The 13,646-nt window shown below is 44.9% G+C and overlaps 2 protein-coding genes across 14 annotated transcripts in view; one reads left to right on the top strand and one right to left on the bottom strand.

The window, feature by feature from the left end:
* The window catches only part of GON4L (gon-4 like), a 240,991-nt gene that overhangs the window by 144,528 nt on the left and 82,817 nt on the right, over positions 1-13,646 (top strand). The gene's annotated exons all lie outside the window — the stretch shown is intronic.
* DAP3 (death associated protein 3) overlaps positions 1-13,646 on the bottom strand; it is a 51,843-nt gene that overhangs the window by 30,172 nt on the left and 8,025 nt on the right. For 2 of the 12 annotated variants that reach the window (XM_031659134.1, XM_031659149.1), the window contains exon 2: positions 13,358-13,468. The exons of 8 other annotated variants lie outside the window; for them this stretch is intronic. The gene's annotated coding sequence lies outside the window, so the exon portion shown is untranslated. The remainder of the gene's footprint in view (positions 1-13,357; positions 13,469-13,646) is intronic. 2 more of the 12 variants (XM_031659171.1, XM_031659209.1) reach the window with 1 other exon arrangement.

Here is a 13,646-nt window from a genome sequence, read left to right as displayed (position 1 = left end):
ATAAATGATCTACCAGCATCCAGTCTTAAATATTTTCTCCACTGAAGCCTTGCTTAAAATTCTTCAGTATTTCCTCACTACTTTATTATTTTTTGAGTTCGGGTCTCAGTCTGTTGCCTAAGCTGGAGTGCAGTGGCGCAATCTCAGCTCACTGCAGCCTCTAACTCCTAGGCTCAAGTAATCCTCCTTCCTCAGCCTCCTAAGTAACTGGGACTACAGGCACGTGCAACCACCTGGTGGCTAATTTTTTATTTTTATAGAGATGGGGTCTGGTTGCTTGGGCTGGTCTCTAACTCCTGGCCTCAAGTGATCTTCCTGCCCTGGCCTCGCAAAGTGCTGGGATTGCAAGCGTGAGTCACTATGCCTGGCCCTCACTAGTTTTCAAGTTAAAAAAAAAAAGTCTAGGTAGGGCACAGTGGCTCATGCCTCTGGGAGGCCAAGTCAGGTGGATCATGAGGTCAGAAGATCGAGACCATCCTGGCTAACACAGTGAAACCCCATCTCTACTAAAAATACAAAAAATTAGCCAGGTGTGGTGGCGGGCACCTGTAGTCCCAGATACTTGGGAGGCTGAGGTAGGAGAATTGCTTGAACCCGGGAGGCAGAGGTTGCAGTGAGCCAAGATCATGCACTGCACTCTAGTCTGGGTGACAGAGCAAGACCCTGTCTTAAGAAAAAACTTGTCAAGCTGATTTGGTTTGGCTATGTCCCCACCCAAATCTCATCTTCAATTGTAAGTCCCATAATTTCCATGTGTTGTGGGAGGGACCCCATGGTAGATAATTGAATCATGGAGGTGGTTTCCCCATACTGTTCATGTGACAGTGAATACATCTCACAAGATCTGATGATTTAATAAGGTGTTTCCCCTTTCGCTTGGCTCTCATGCTCTGTTGCCTGCCACCATGTAAGATGTGACTTGCTCCTTGTTGCCTTCTGTCATGATTGTAAGACCTCCCCAGCCACATGGAATTGTGAGTCCATTACACCTCTTTTTCTTAATAAATTATCCAGTCTTGGGTATGTCTTTATCAGCAGCATGAAAATGGACTAATATACAGGCTAACCTCAAAATTCATATGGAAATGCAATAGACCTAGAATAGCCCAGGCATTCTTGAAAAAGAACAAATTTGGAGGCCTCATACATCCTAATTCCAAAACTTACTACAAAGCTACAGTAATCAAGATAGTGTGGTATTGGCATACATTTACATCATGGTCAACTGATTTTTTTTTTTTTGAAACGGAGTCTCGTTCTGTCACCCAGGCTGAAGTGCAGTGGCGCCATCTCAGCTCACTGCAACCTCTGCCTCCTGGATTCAAGCAATTCTCTGCCTCAGCCTCCTGAGTAGCTGGGATTACAGGTGCCCACCATCACACCTGGCTAATTTTTTGTATTTTTAGTAAAGACAGAGTTTCACCATCTTGGCCAGGCTGGTCTTCAACTCCTGACCTTATGATCCACCAGCCTTGGCCTCCCAAAGTACTGGCATTACAGGCATGAGCCACCACGCCCTGCCTGGTCAACTGATTTTCAACATGGATGCCAAGACAATTCAATGAGGAAAGAATAGGGTCTTCAACAAATGCTGTTGGGACGACCTGAAATTCACCCACAAAAGAATGAAAATGGACCCCTACCTTACATTATATACACAAATGAACTCAAAATAGATCATAGACCTACTCATAAAAGCTCCAGGTACAAAACTTGCAGGGGCAAGTTTTTGAATTTTTTTTTTTTTTTTTTGAGCCAGAGTTTCGCTCTGTCGCCCAGGCTGGAGTGCAGTGGCGTGATCTTGGCTCATCAGCTCACTGCAACCTCTGCCTCCTGGGTTCATGCCATTCTCCTGCCTTAGCCTCCCGAGTAGCTGGGACTACAGGCACCCACCACCACGCCTGGCTAACTTTTTGTATTTTTTTTAGTAGAGACGGGGTTTCCCCCTGTTAGCCAGGATGGTCTCAATCTCCTGACCTCGTGAACCACCTGCCTTGGCTTCCCAAAGTGCTGGGATTACAGGCGTGAGCCACTGAGCCCGGCCCAAGTTTTCTAATTTTCTACAGAAGAAAGTAAATCTTCATTATAATGTGTTATGCAATGGTTTCTTTTTTTTTTTTTTTTTGAGGCGGAGTCTCGCTCTGTCGCCCAGGCTGGAGTGCAGTGGCGTGATCTCGGCTCACTGCAAGCTCCGCCTCCCGGGTTTACGCCATTCTCCTGCCTCAGCCTCCCGAGTAGCTGGGACTACAGGCGCCGCCACCACGCCCGGCTAATTTTTTGTATTTTTAGTAGAGACGGGGTTTCACTGTGTTAGCCAGGATGGTCTCGATCTCCTGACCTCGTGATCCACCCGTCTCGGCCTCCCAAAGTGCTGGGATTACAGGCTTGAGCCACCGCGCCCGGCCTGCAATGGTTTCTTAACCATAACATCAAAAGCACAAGCAAAAAAACTAAAAATGGAGAACTGAATTTTATCCAAATCAGACACTTGTACTTCAAAGGATACCAAAAAATAAGTGAAAGACAGCCCACAGAATGGGAGAAAATATTTGCAAATCACACAAAACTTAACTTATATCCATAATATATAAAGAAGTCTTGCCGGGCGCGGTGGCTCACGCCTGTAATCCCAGCACTTTGGGAGGCCGAGGCGGGCGGATCACAAGGTCAGGAGATTGAGACCACGGTGAAACCTCGTCTCTACTAAAAATACAAAAAATTAGCCGGGTGCGGTTGTGGGCTCCTGTAGTCCCAGCTACTCGGGAGGCTGAGGCAGGAGAATGGTGGGAACCCGGGAGGCGGAGCTTGCAGTGAGCTGAGATCCGGCCACTGCACTCCAGCCTGGGCGACAGAGCGAGACTCCGTCTCAAAAAAAAAAAAAAAAAAAAAAAAAAAAAGAAGTCTTACAACTTAACAATAAAAAGTCAACTCAAGGCCAGGTGCAGTGGCTCATGCCTGTAATCCCAGCACTTTGGGAGGCCAAGGTGGGCAGATCATGAGGTCAAGAGATTGAGACCATCCTGGCCAACATGGTGAAACCCTGCCTCTACTAAAAATACAAAAATTAACTGGGCATGGTGGTGCACGCCTATAGTCCCAGCTAGTGGGGAGGCTGAGGTAGGAGAATCACTTCAACCCAGAAGGTGGAGGCTGCAGTGAGCCAAGATCATGCCACTGCACTCCAGCCTGGTGACAGAGTGAGACTCTGTCTCAAAAAAAAAAAAAAAAAAAAAAAAAAAAAAGCAACTCAATTTAAAAAATAGGCAAAAGGGTCAGGTGCAGTGGCTCATACCTGTAATTCTCACACTTTGGGAGGCTGAGATGGGAGAACTGCTTAAGCCCAGGAGTTTGAGACCAGCCTGGGCAACATAATGAGACCCTGTCCTCTACCAAAAATTTAAAAAATTAGCCAGGTGTGGTGGTGTGAGCCTGTGGTCCTAGCTACTTGGGAGGCTGAGGTGGGAGGATCACCTGGGCCTGGGAGCTTCAGGCTGCAGTGAGTTGTGATCACACTGCTGCACTCCAGCCCAGGTAACAGAGTAAGACCCTGCCTCAAATTAAAAAAATAAAAAGGAAAAATATTTGAATAGGCATTTCTCCAGAGTAGTTATACAAATGGCCAATAAGCACTTGAAAAGAAGTTCAACATTACTAGTCATTAAGTGTTGGGAAAAAGGCTTATGGGGTGCCTGCATAAACTGGCTATAAAAATATGGGACAATAAGTTGTGGAAAGCCACAAGAGGCCTCTGAGGAGGAAGTTCTTCTTATCACTATTATGTTCCCATGCTCTGAGCGCATCCTGCTCTCCTATCTACAAACACTGTGCTCAAGAAGAAGGATGCTCCTCTGAAGCACTGGAATGTGGCTAGATACGCAGGCTCCTAGTTAAGCCCACTCCCACCAGCTAACTAAAGATATGTTGTTTGAGTACAAAGGAGATTCACTTAAACTGCCACTGCTACAGATTACGTGTATGACGTACTGCCTCCCTTTCACTGTTTTGCTCTGAACATCTGCTTCTTAGATCTAAGTGACTGTACTCAGTAAATAGTGTGAAGACCAGAACTCTGGGCCTTTTGCAGCCTCCATTTTGTGACTGGCTTCCTGGATCCCACCTTTATGAACTCTTAACCTGTCTCTTCTTATTCCTTTGTTGCCACTGGACTTCGGATACCCTATGGATGGTGTTGAGGCTGGTCCCCAACATTATGGCGCCCAATGTGGGGCCCGAAAGAATCCAGTGAAGGAACACTCGAGCGTGTGAAATGGAGGATCGACAGACAAAGGACTCGCCAGGACGAAAAGGTTTTAAGCTCTGCAGGTAAGCGTGGCACTCCGAGAAAGCTAGGGACACAAATGGGACAAACTGAAAGTAAGTACGCCATGTATTTGAGCTTGCTATGGCAGATCTTGAAGCATGGTGGGGTAAAAGTTGATACGAAAAATCTTATGGATTTGTTTTATGCTATGGAACAACTTTGCCCTTGGTTCCTGGAACAGAGAACTTTGGAATTGAAAGATTGGGAAAGAGTTGGAAAGGACCTTAAAAGAGCACATAGAAAGGGAAAGGAAATTCCTTTGCCTGCTTAGTCAGTTTGGTCATTGGTGCATGCAGCACTGGAGCCTTTTCAGATAGATGATGAGGCTGAGTCAGAGGAGGAGAGGCAGGAGTTTAATGATCAGGCCTCTGAACCGCCTCTACCAAGTACTAACAAAAAGGGAGAGTCCAGAGTGTTGCTGGAAGTCCGGGACCCTGAACGGAGGGACCGGCTGAAGCCATGGCGAAGAACATAAATTGTGAAGATTTCATGGACATTTGTTAGTTCCCCAAATTAATACTTTTATAATTCCTTATGCCTATCTTTACTGCAATCTCTGAACATAAACTGTGAAGATTTCATGGACATTTATGACTTCCCCAATCAATACTCTTAATTTCCTATGCCTGTCTTTATTCTCTTAATCCCATCATCTTCCTAAGCTGAGGATGTATGTTGCCTCAGGACCCTGTGATGATTGTGTTACCTGCACAAATTGTTTGTAAAGCATGTGTGTTTGAACAATATGAAATCTGGGCACCTTGAAAAGAACAGGATAAAAGCAATTTTCAGGGAACAATGGAGATAACCATAAAGTCTGACTGCCTGAGGGGCCGGGCAGAACAGTCATACTTCTCTTCTTTCAGAAAGCGAATAGGAGAAATATCGCTGAATTCTTTCCTCAGCAAGGAATAACCCTGCATTCCCAGGGAGAGGTCTGTAAAATGGCCACTCTGTGAGTGTCTGTCTTACGCAGTTGTAGATAAGGGATGAAATATGCCCGGGTCTCCTGCAGTGCCCTCAGGCTTGCTAGGATTAGGAAATTCCAGCCTGGCTAATTCTAGTCAGACTGGTTGTCTGCTCTCGAACCCTGTTTCCTGTTGCAGGACATGGACCTTCATCAGTAATTCTAGTTTTGCCCTGGCCTTATGATCTTGCTCTGCCTCTCTGCCCTTGTGATATTTTATTGTCTTTGAAGCATGTCATCTCTGTGACCCACTCCCTATTCATACAACCCTCCCCCTTTGAAATCCATAATAAAAACTTGGTTTTGTGGCTCAGGGGCATCACAGGACCTGCCAAAATGTGATGTCACCCAGAGACCCAGTTGTAGAATTTATCTCTTTTGTACTCTTTCTCTTTATTTCTCAGACCAGCCGACATTTACGCAAAATAGAAAAGAACCTACGTTGAAATATCGGGAGCTGGTTCCCCCGATACCAGAGGTGATTTCTGCCAATACCCCCAGTCTCCCTAAACCTATGCAGAAAATTGTTCAGCCCACAGCTCCTTCAGAGAAATGTCTGGAATGGCCACCTCCTCCTCAGCCGAGTGAGTGCAGGGGGAGGGAGCCTGAAACTCGGCTCGCCGCGCCCATTACTGCCCAACCCACAGTTCACTATGGTGAAGGAGCAATTCAGGCTCGCCCTGAAGTATCCTGTTTGGGTCGAACAGTGACGGCTCCCTCAGGAAAACTTGGGGGTACTCCATGAAATAGTTTAAAAACTACTAGAAAAAGGATATATTTCACCCACTTTCTCTCCTTGGAATTCCCCAGTATTTGTGATTTTAAAAAAATGTATGGTAGATGGTACAGGCTGACTGACTTGTGGGAGGTCAACACTGTAATTCAACCGATGGGAGCTTTACAACCAGGACTCCCATCCCCCACCATGCTCCCTAAAGACTGGCTGCTTGTTATTATAGATTTAAAAGACTGCTTCTTTACAATTCCTTTAGCAGAGACAGATTTTGAAAAATTTGCCTTTACTATTCCTGCCATTAATAACAAAGAACCTGCAGCCAGATATCATTGGAAGGTTTTATCCCAAGGTATATTAAACAGTCCCACAGTTTGTCAAACTTTTGTAGGCAAAGCTATCCAGCTTGTTGGAGATTAATTTCCAGATTGTTACATCATTCATTACATGAATGACATACTATGTGCAACAGAAAAATAGAGACCAACTTATTCAACATTATTCATCTTTGCAAAAGGCAATTACAAATGCTGGATTGCTTACAGCACCTAACAAAATTCAAACAACACTTCCTTTTCAATATTTGGGGATGCAAGTACAAGATAGAGCCATTAAGCCTCAAAAGGTTCAAATCAGAAAAGATTCTTTAAAAACCTTAAATCATTTTCAAAAATTGTTAGGAGATAATCATTGGATTCAGCCTACCTTAGGAATTTCTACTTATGCTATGTCTAATATTTTCTCAATATTGAGGGGAGATTCCAACTTACACAGTAAAAGAGAATTAATACCCATGGCCATGAATGAGTTAAGAGTAACTGAAAAAAAGTTCAGCAAGCCCAGGCCAGTAGGATTGACTCAGTCTTGCCTTTTCAATTCATTGTGTTCCCTACTTCACTCGCCCCAATGGGGGTTATTGTTCAAAATAATGATTTGGTTGAATGGTCTTTTTTGCCACATAATACCATGAAAACACTTACAGTATATGTAGGTCAGATGACAATTTTAATTGGACAGGCTCGTATGCAAATTGTTAAACTTTGTGGCACTGAGCCCAGTAAGATTATAGTTCCAAAAAATAAAAATCAGGTTAAACAAGCATTTATTAACTCAGTTACATGGCAAGTTGATTTAGTAGACTTTATTGAATGTATTGATAATCATCATCCTAAAAATAAAATTTTACAGTCCTTAAATTTAACTACATAGGTTCTTCCAAAAATTACTCATGATGCCTCTTTGGAAGGAGCCATGATTGTTTTTACTGATGGCTCCAGTACTGGGAAAGCGGCATATATGGGACCTTGTGATAAAGTTATCCACACTAATTTTTCCTCAGCCCAAAGAGCTAAATTACAGGCAATGATTGCAGTATTAGAAGATTTTAATCAGCTAGTTAATACTGTTTCAGATTCAGCTTATGCTGTATAAGCTACTCGGCATATTGAAATTGTCTTAAATATATTATTGATAAACAGCTTTATCAATTGTTCAACTCTTTATAAACAGCTGTGCATGCTAGGGATTTTTCTTTCTATATAAGCCATATCCGAGCACATACCAATCTTCCAGGACCCTTGACTGAGGCTAATGAGCAAGCTGACTTGTTGGTTTCCCCCATACTTACTAATGCCCAAACTTTCCACTCATTAACACACCTTAATGCAGCAGGACTTAAAAACAAGTATCAAATTATGTGGAAACAGGCCAAGGACATTGTACAACATTGTCCTCAGTGCCAGGTACTAAAACTAGTGCATCAAGGAAATGGTGTTAACCCTCGAGGGTTGGCACCTAACATGATCTGGCAAATGGACATCACCCACATTCCTGCATTTGGCACACTTTCTTATGTCCATGTGACCATAGATACATATTCTCATTTTATACGGGCTACTTGTCAAACCAGCAAGACAACAACACATATAAAAAGACACTTGCTTTCCTGTTTTACTGTCATGGGAATTCCACAAAAATTAAAAACAGACAATGGACCAGGCTACTGTAGTAGATCTTTCCAAACATTTTTAAAACAATGGAGCATTGAACACAGTACGGTTATCCCCTGTAATTCTCAAAGGCAAGCGATTGTTGAGCGAGCCAATTGAACCTTAAAAATGCAATTATGGCCAGGCGCGGTGGCTCAAGCCTGTAATCCCAGCACTTTGGGAGGCCGAGATCATGATCACAGGTCAGAGATCAACTTGGAAGCACAGGCAGAAACCCCCGCCTCTATTAAGAAATACAGTAGGGAGTGGAGCCAGTTAGTTATTGGGAGGTTGAGGCTGGAGACGCTGACTCCGGGAGGCGGAGTGTAGTGAGCGATCTGCATCTGTGCCCAGGCCGACCCTGGCCCTCAAAAAAAAAAATGCAATTACATAAATAGAAAATAGGGGGAGATATGGAATATTCCAACTTCATACCTAAATTACAGCTTGCCCATTACCTTAAAATTTTTTTTTTTTTGAGAGGAGTCTCGTGACTGTCACCCAGGCTGGGAGTGCAGTGGCCAGATCTCAGCTCTCATCAGTAAGCTCCAGCCTCCGGGTTTGGCGCTTATCTCCTGCCTCTAGCCTCCCCGGTAGTTGGGATCACAGGCGCCCCACCTCGCTGGGTTGCTTTTTTAGGCCTGGTGGCATCTATTTCTCACCGTGCTGTTTCTGCATTTTGCCCTGACCTCCCTAATCTCTGTGACCTGCCCGCCTCCCAGCCTCCCGGGGACATGAGGCTTTGTTTCCCGCCTCCTGTGCCTTTAACATCTCCCGGAATCAGGTTACTACAGCAGCTGAACAGCATGTAACAGGACAGAAGGTAAATGTTCATGAAGGAAAACCTGTGTGGTGGAAGGACTTTAAAACAAAGACCTGGGAAAGAAGGAGAGTTATAACATGGGGAAGAGGGTTTGCTTGTATTTCCTCAGAAGAAAACCAGTTTCCAGTTTGGCTACAAGATATCTTAAATTCTATGATGAGCAAAATTCCAAAGAAGAGAAAAGGGTTTTGGAACCAAGATCTCTACCCCCTAGCATGCTTGATGGCTCGAATGAACATTTCAGCCGACCAGATGAAGACCAACAAAACCTGTCAAGCAAGCCCACCAACTTGGGGACAGATCAAGTGGCTGACCCACCTTGCAGAAGAAAACCTGAAAACACAACAAAAACCACTAACCTCAAGTAACCTGACGGTAGCTATGATTGCGGTAATTACTATGGCAGTAAGTCTCCCTGTGGCTACAGCAGACCAAAATTATACCTATTGGGCATACATCCCATTTCCGCCATTAATTAGGCCTGTTACATGGTTGGAACCCCCGGTTGAGGCTTATATTAATAATAGTGTTTGGATGCCTGAGCCTACAGATACTCATGGGCCCTCTCACCCAGAGGAGGAAGGAATGTTAATAAATGTGTCCATCAGGCTAGGCGCGGTGGCTCAAGCCTGTAATCCCAGCACTTTGGGAGGCCGAGACGGGCGGATCACAAGGTCAGGAGATGGAGACCATCCTGGCTAACACAGTGAAACCCCGTCTCTACTAAAAAATACAAAAAAAAAAACTAGCCGGGCGAGGTGGCGGGCGCCTATAGTCCCAGCTACTCGGGAGGCTGAGGCAGGAGAATGGCGTGAACCCAGGAGGTGGAGCTTGCAGTGAGCCAAGATCGCGCCACTGCACTCCAGCCTGGGCGACAGAGCGAAACTCCGTCTCAAAATAAATAAATAAATAAATAAATAAATAAATAAATAAATAAATGTGTCCATGGGTTATCAGTTCCCCTGCTTTGCATAGGGCCGGCTATCGGTTGCCTAAAAGGCTACGGACAACAGTGGCTAGTTAAAATTCCAGGTCATAATCAAACACCAGTATCCTATCATTTCTTTTCTAGATGGAGCCCGGATCATTCAGAGTTCAGTTCAATTGTAACAGTTTAAGCCCAGAAAAGACAGGTGTCAATAACCTCAACAATGGTCAAAGGATTTAGAAATATTGATTTGAAAGGACTGCATGTCTTTTTTTTTTTTCTTTTTTTTTGAGACGGAGTTTCACTCTTGTTGCCCAGGCTGGAGTGCAGTGGCACAATCTCGGCTCACTGCAACCTCTGACCCCCAGAGTTCAAGGGATTCTCCTGCCTCAGCCTCCCAAGTAGCTGGGATTACAGGCATGCGCCACCACATCCTGCTAATTTTTGTATATTTAATAGAGACGGGGTTTCTCCATGTTGGCCAGACTGGTCTCGAACTCCTGACCTCAGGTGATCCACTGGCCTCAGCCTCCCAAAGTGCTGGGATTACAGGCGTGAGCTACTACTCCCACCAGGATTGCATCTCTGATCACGCTGTGGTACCGCAAAATAATTCCTATGGAATCGTCATTGATTGGTCACCTAAGGGGACCTGTGCAGTTAATTGTACCAATCAGAATGATAGATGCAAGACAGGACTAAAAAAGGAACTATACTATCAAAGAGATGACACTGCTTACACTGAAAAACGTGCCCAGTTTCCCATAATTTCGACCGATTTTGGTACAGCTGGCCTACATCCAAAAATGCTTAATCCAATAATAGGCCCTGAACATCCCAAATTATGGAAGTTAATCATGGCCCAATCTCATATTCGGGTTTTGGAAGAAAAATATTATCTTGAGGGAAAAGGTGAGAGACTTCAAATTGTGTATCACTTTTCAATTTGTGTATCAGTTCCCACCAGCTAACTTAAGATATGCTGTTTGAGCACAAAGGAGATTCACTTAAACCGCCACTGCTACAGATTAAGTGTGTGACATACAGCCTCCCTTTGACTGTTTTGCCCTGAACATCTTCTTCTTAGATCTAAGTGACTGTACTCAATAAATAGTGTGGAGACCAGAACTCTGGGCCTTTTGCTGCCTCCGTTTTGCAACTGGCCCCCTGGCTCCCACCTTTATGAACTCTTAACCTGTCTGTTCTCATTCCTTTTTCGCCACTGGACTCTGGATACCCTACGGGTAGTGTTGAGGCTGGTCCCCCAAAATTAAGAAAATGCAAATAAAAACCTCAATGAGATAACACTTCACACCCACTAGAATGACGAAAACCAAAAGAACTGATAATAACATGTGCTGGACAGAATCTGGAAAAACTAGGATTCTTTTTTTTTTTTTTTTTTGAGACAGAGTCTCGCTTTGTCGCCCAGGCTGGAGTGCAGTGGTGCAATCTTGGCTCACTGCAAGCTCCGCCTCCCGGGTTCACGCCATTCTCCTGCCTCAGCCTCCGAGTAGCTGGGACTACAGGCGTGCACCACCACCCCCAGCTAATTTTTTTTTTTTTGTATTTTTAGTAGAGATGGGGTTTCACCGTGTTAACCAGGATGGTCTCGATCTCCTGACCTCGTGATCCGCCCACCTCGGCCTCCCAAAGTGCTGGGATTACAGGCGTGAGCCACCGCGCCCGGCCAAAACTAGGATTCTTACATGTTGCTGTTGCGAATTTTTTTTTTTTTTTGAGACGGAGTCGCGCTCTGTCGCCCAGGCTGGAGTACAGTGGCCGGATCTTAGCTCACTGCAAGCTCCGCCTCCCGGGTTTACGCCATTCTCCTGCCTCAGCCTCCCGAGTAGCTGGGACTACAGGCGCCTGCCACCTCGCCCGGCTAGTTTTTTTTTTTTTTTGTATTTTTTAGTAGAGACGGGGTTTCACCATGTTAGCCAGGATGGTCTCGATCTCCTGACCTCGTGATCCGCCCGTCTCGGCCTCCCAAAGTGCTGGGATTACAGGCTTGAGCCACCGCGCCCAGCGCGATTTTTTAAGCAGTGAGGCCACTTTGGAAAAGTCTGGCAGTTCCTCAAAAGGTAAAACATGGAGTTACCATATGAACCTGCAATTCCACTCTCAGGTATAAAAGAGAAATAAAGACAAGTGTATACAAAACTTGTACACAAATGTTCATAGCAGTATTATTCATAAGAGCCAAAAAGTGGAAATATCTCACATGTCCATCAATTGATGAATAAACATAACGTGGTATAGCCATATAATGGAATATTATTTGGCAATACGAAACAAGTTCTGATTGCATGACACAATCTATCCAGATTGTTACCTTGAAAACAAAGTAAAAGAAGACAGTTGCGGCCGGGCGCGGTGGCTCAAGCCTGTAATCTCAGCACTTTGGGAGGCCGAGACGGGTGGATCACGAGGTCAGGAGATCGAGACCATCCTGGCTAACATGGTGAAACCCTGTCTCTACCAAAAAATACAAAAAACCAGCTGGGCGAGGTGGTGGGCGCCTGTAGTCCCAGCTACTTGGGAGGCTGAGGCAGGAGAATGGCGTAAACCCGGGAGGCAGAGCTTGCAGAGAGCTGAGATCCAGCCACTGCACTCCAGCCTGGGGGACAGAGCGAGACTCCGTCTCAAAAAAACAAACAAACAAACAAACAAAAAACAAAGAAGACAGTTGCAAAAGACCACATATAGTATGATTTCAATTACATGAAATGTCCATAATTTGCTTATTAATTATGTAACTGATTTAGTGGTTGTGAGAGGCAATGGGAGGGAGAAATGGAAAGCAACTTACTGATAGGATTCTTTTGGGGGTGATAAAAATGTTCTGAAGTTAGATAGTGGAGGCTGGGCATGGTGGCTTAGACCTGTAATCCCAGCACTTTGGGAAACCAGGAGTTCAAGACCAGCTTGGGCAACATAGGAAGATCTCTTCTCTACTAATAATCAAAAAAATTGGCCAGGCATGGTGGCTCACGCCTGTAATCCCAACACTTTGAGAGGCTGAGGCAAGCGGATCACTTGCGGTCAGGAGTTCAAGACCAGCCTGGCCAACATGGTGAAATCTCATCTTTACTAAAAATACAAAAATTAGTCGGGTGTGGTGGCTGGCGTCTGTGATCCTAACTACTCGGGAGGCAGAGGCATGAGAATCGCTGGAACCCAGGAGACAGAGGTTGCAGTGAGCTGAGACTGTGCCACTGCACTCCAGCCTGGATGACAGAGCAAGACTCAGTATAAAAACAAAAAACAAAACAAAAAAACGGCGGGTGCAGTGGCTCACCCCTATAATCCTAGCACTTTGGGAGGCTGAGGCGGTTAGATCACAAGGTCAGGAGATCGAGACCATCCTGGCTAACACGGTAAAATCCTGTCCCTACTAAAAATACAAAAAATTAGCCGGGCGTGGTGGCTGGCACCTGCAGTCCCAGCTACTCGGGAGACTGAGGCAGGAGAATGGCATGAACCCAGGAGGCGGAGCTTGCAGTGAGCCCAGATCGCGCCACTGCACTCCAGCCTGGGCGACAGACTGAGACTTCAGAAAAAAAAAAAAAATTAGCTGGATGTGGTGGCATGTACCTGTAGTCCTAGCTGCTCGTGGCTGAGGTGGGAGGATACCTTGAGCCAAGGAGCTTGAGGTTGCAGTGAACCGGGACTGCACTACTGCCTTCCAGTCTTGGCGGTGAGAGCCTATCTCAAAGCAAACAAACAAAAAAAGTGTAAATTTACAGAAGAGTTGCAAAGGCAGTACAAAGTACTTTCTTATAATTCTCATTAAACTTTCCTTAATGTTATATACATATAACTATAGTACAATTTTCAAAATTAAGAAATTAAAGCTGGTACAATACTATTTACTAAATTGCAG

Source organism: Papio anubis, chromosome 1 (assembly GCF_008728515.1).
Source record: "Papio anubis isolate 15944 chromosome 1, Panubis1.0, whole genome shotgun sequence".
Taxonomy (NCBI): domain Eukaryota; kingdom Metazoa; phylum Chordata; class Mammalia; order Primates; family Cercopithecidae; genus Papio; species Papio anubis.
The sequence above is the reverse complement of the archived record's forward strand: the minus strand, read 5'-3'. Positions and strand labels throughout refer to the sequence as shown.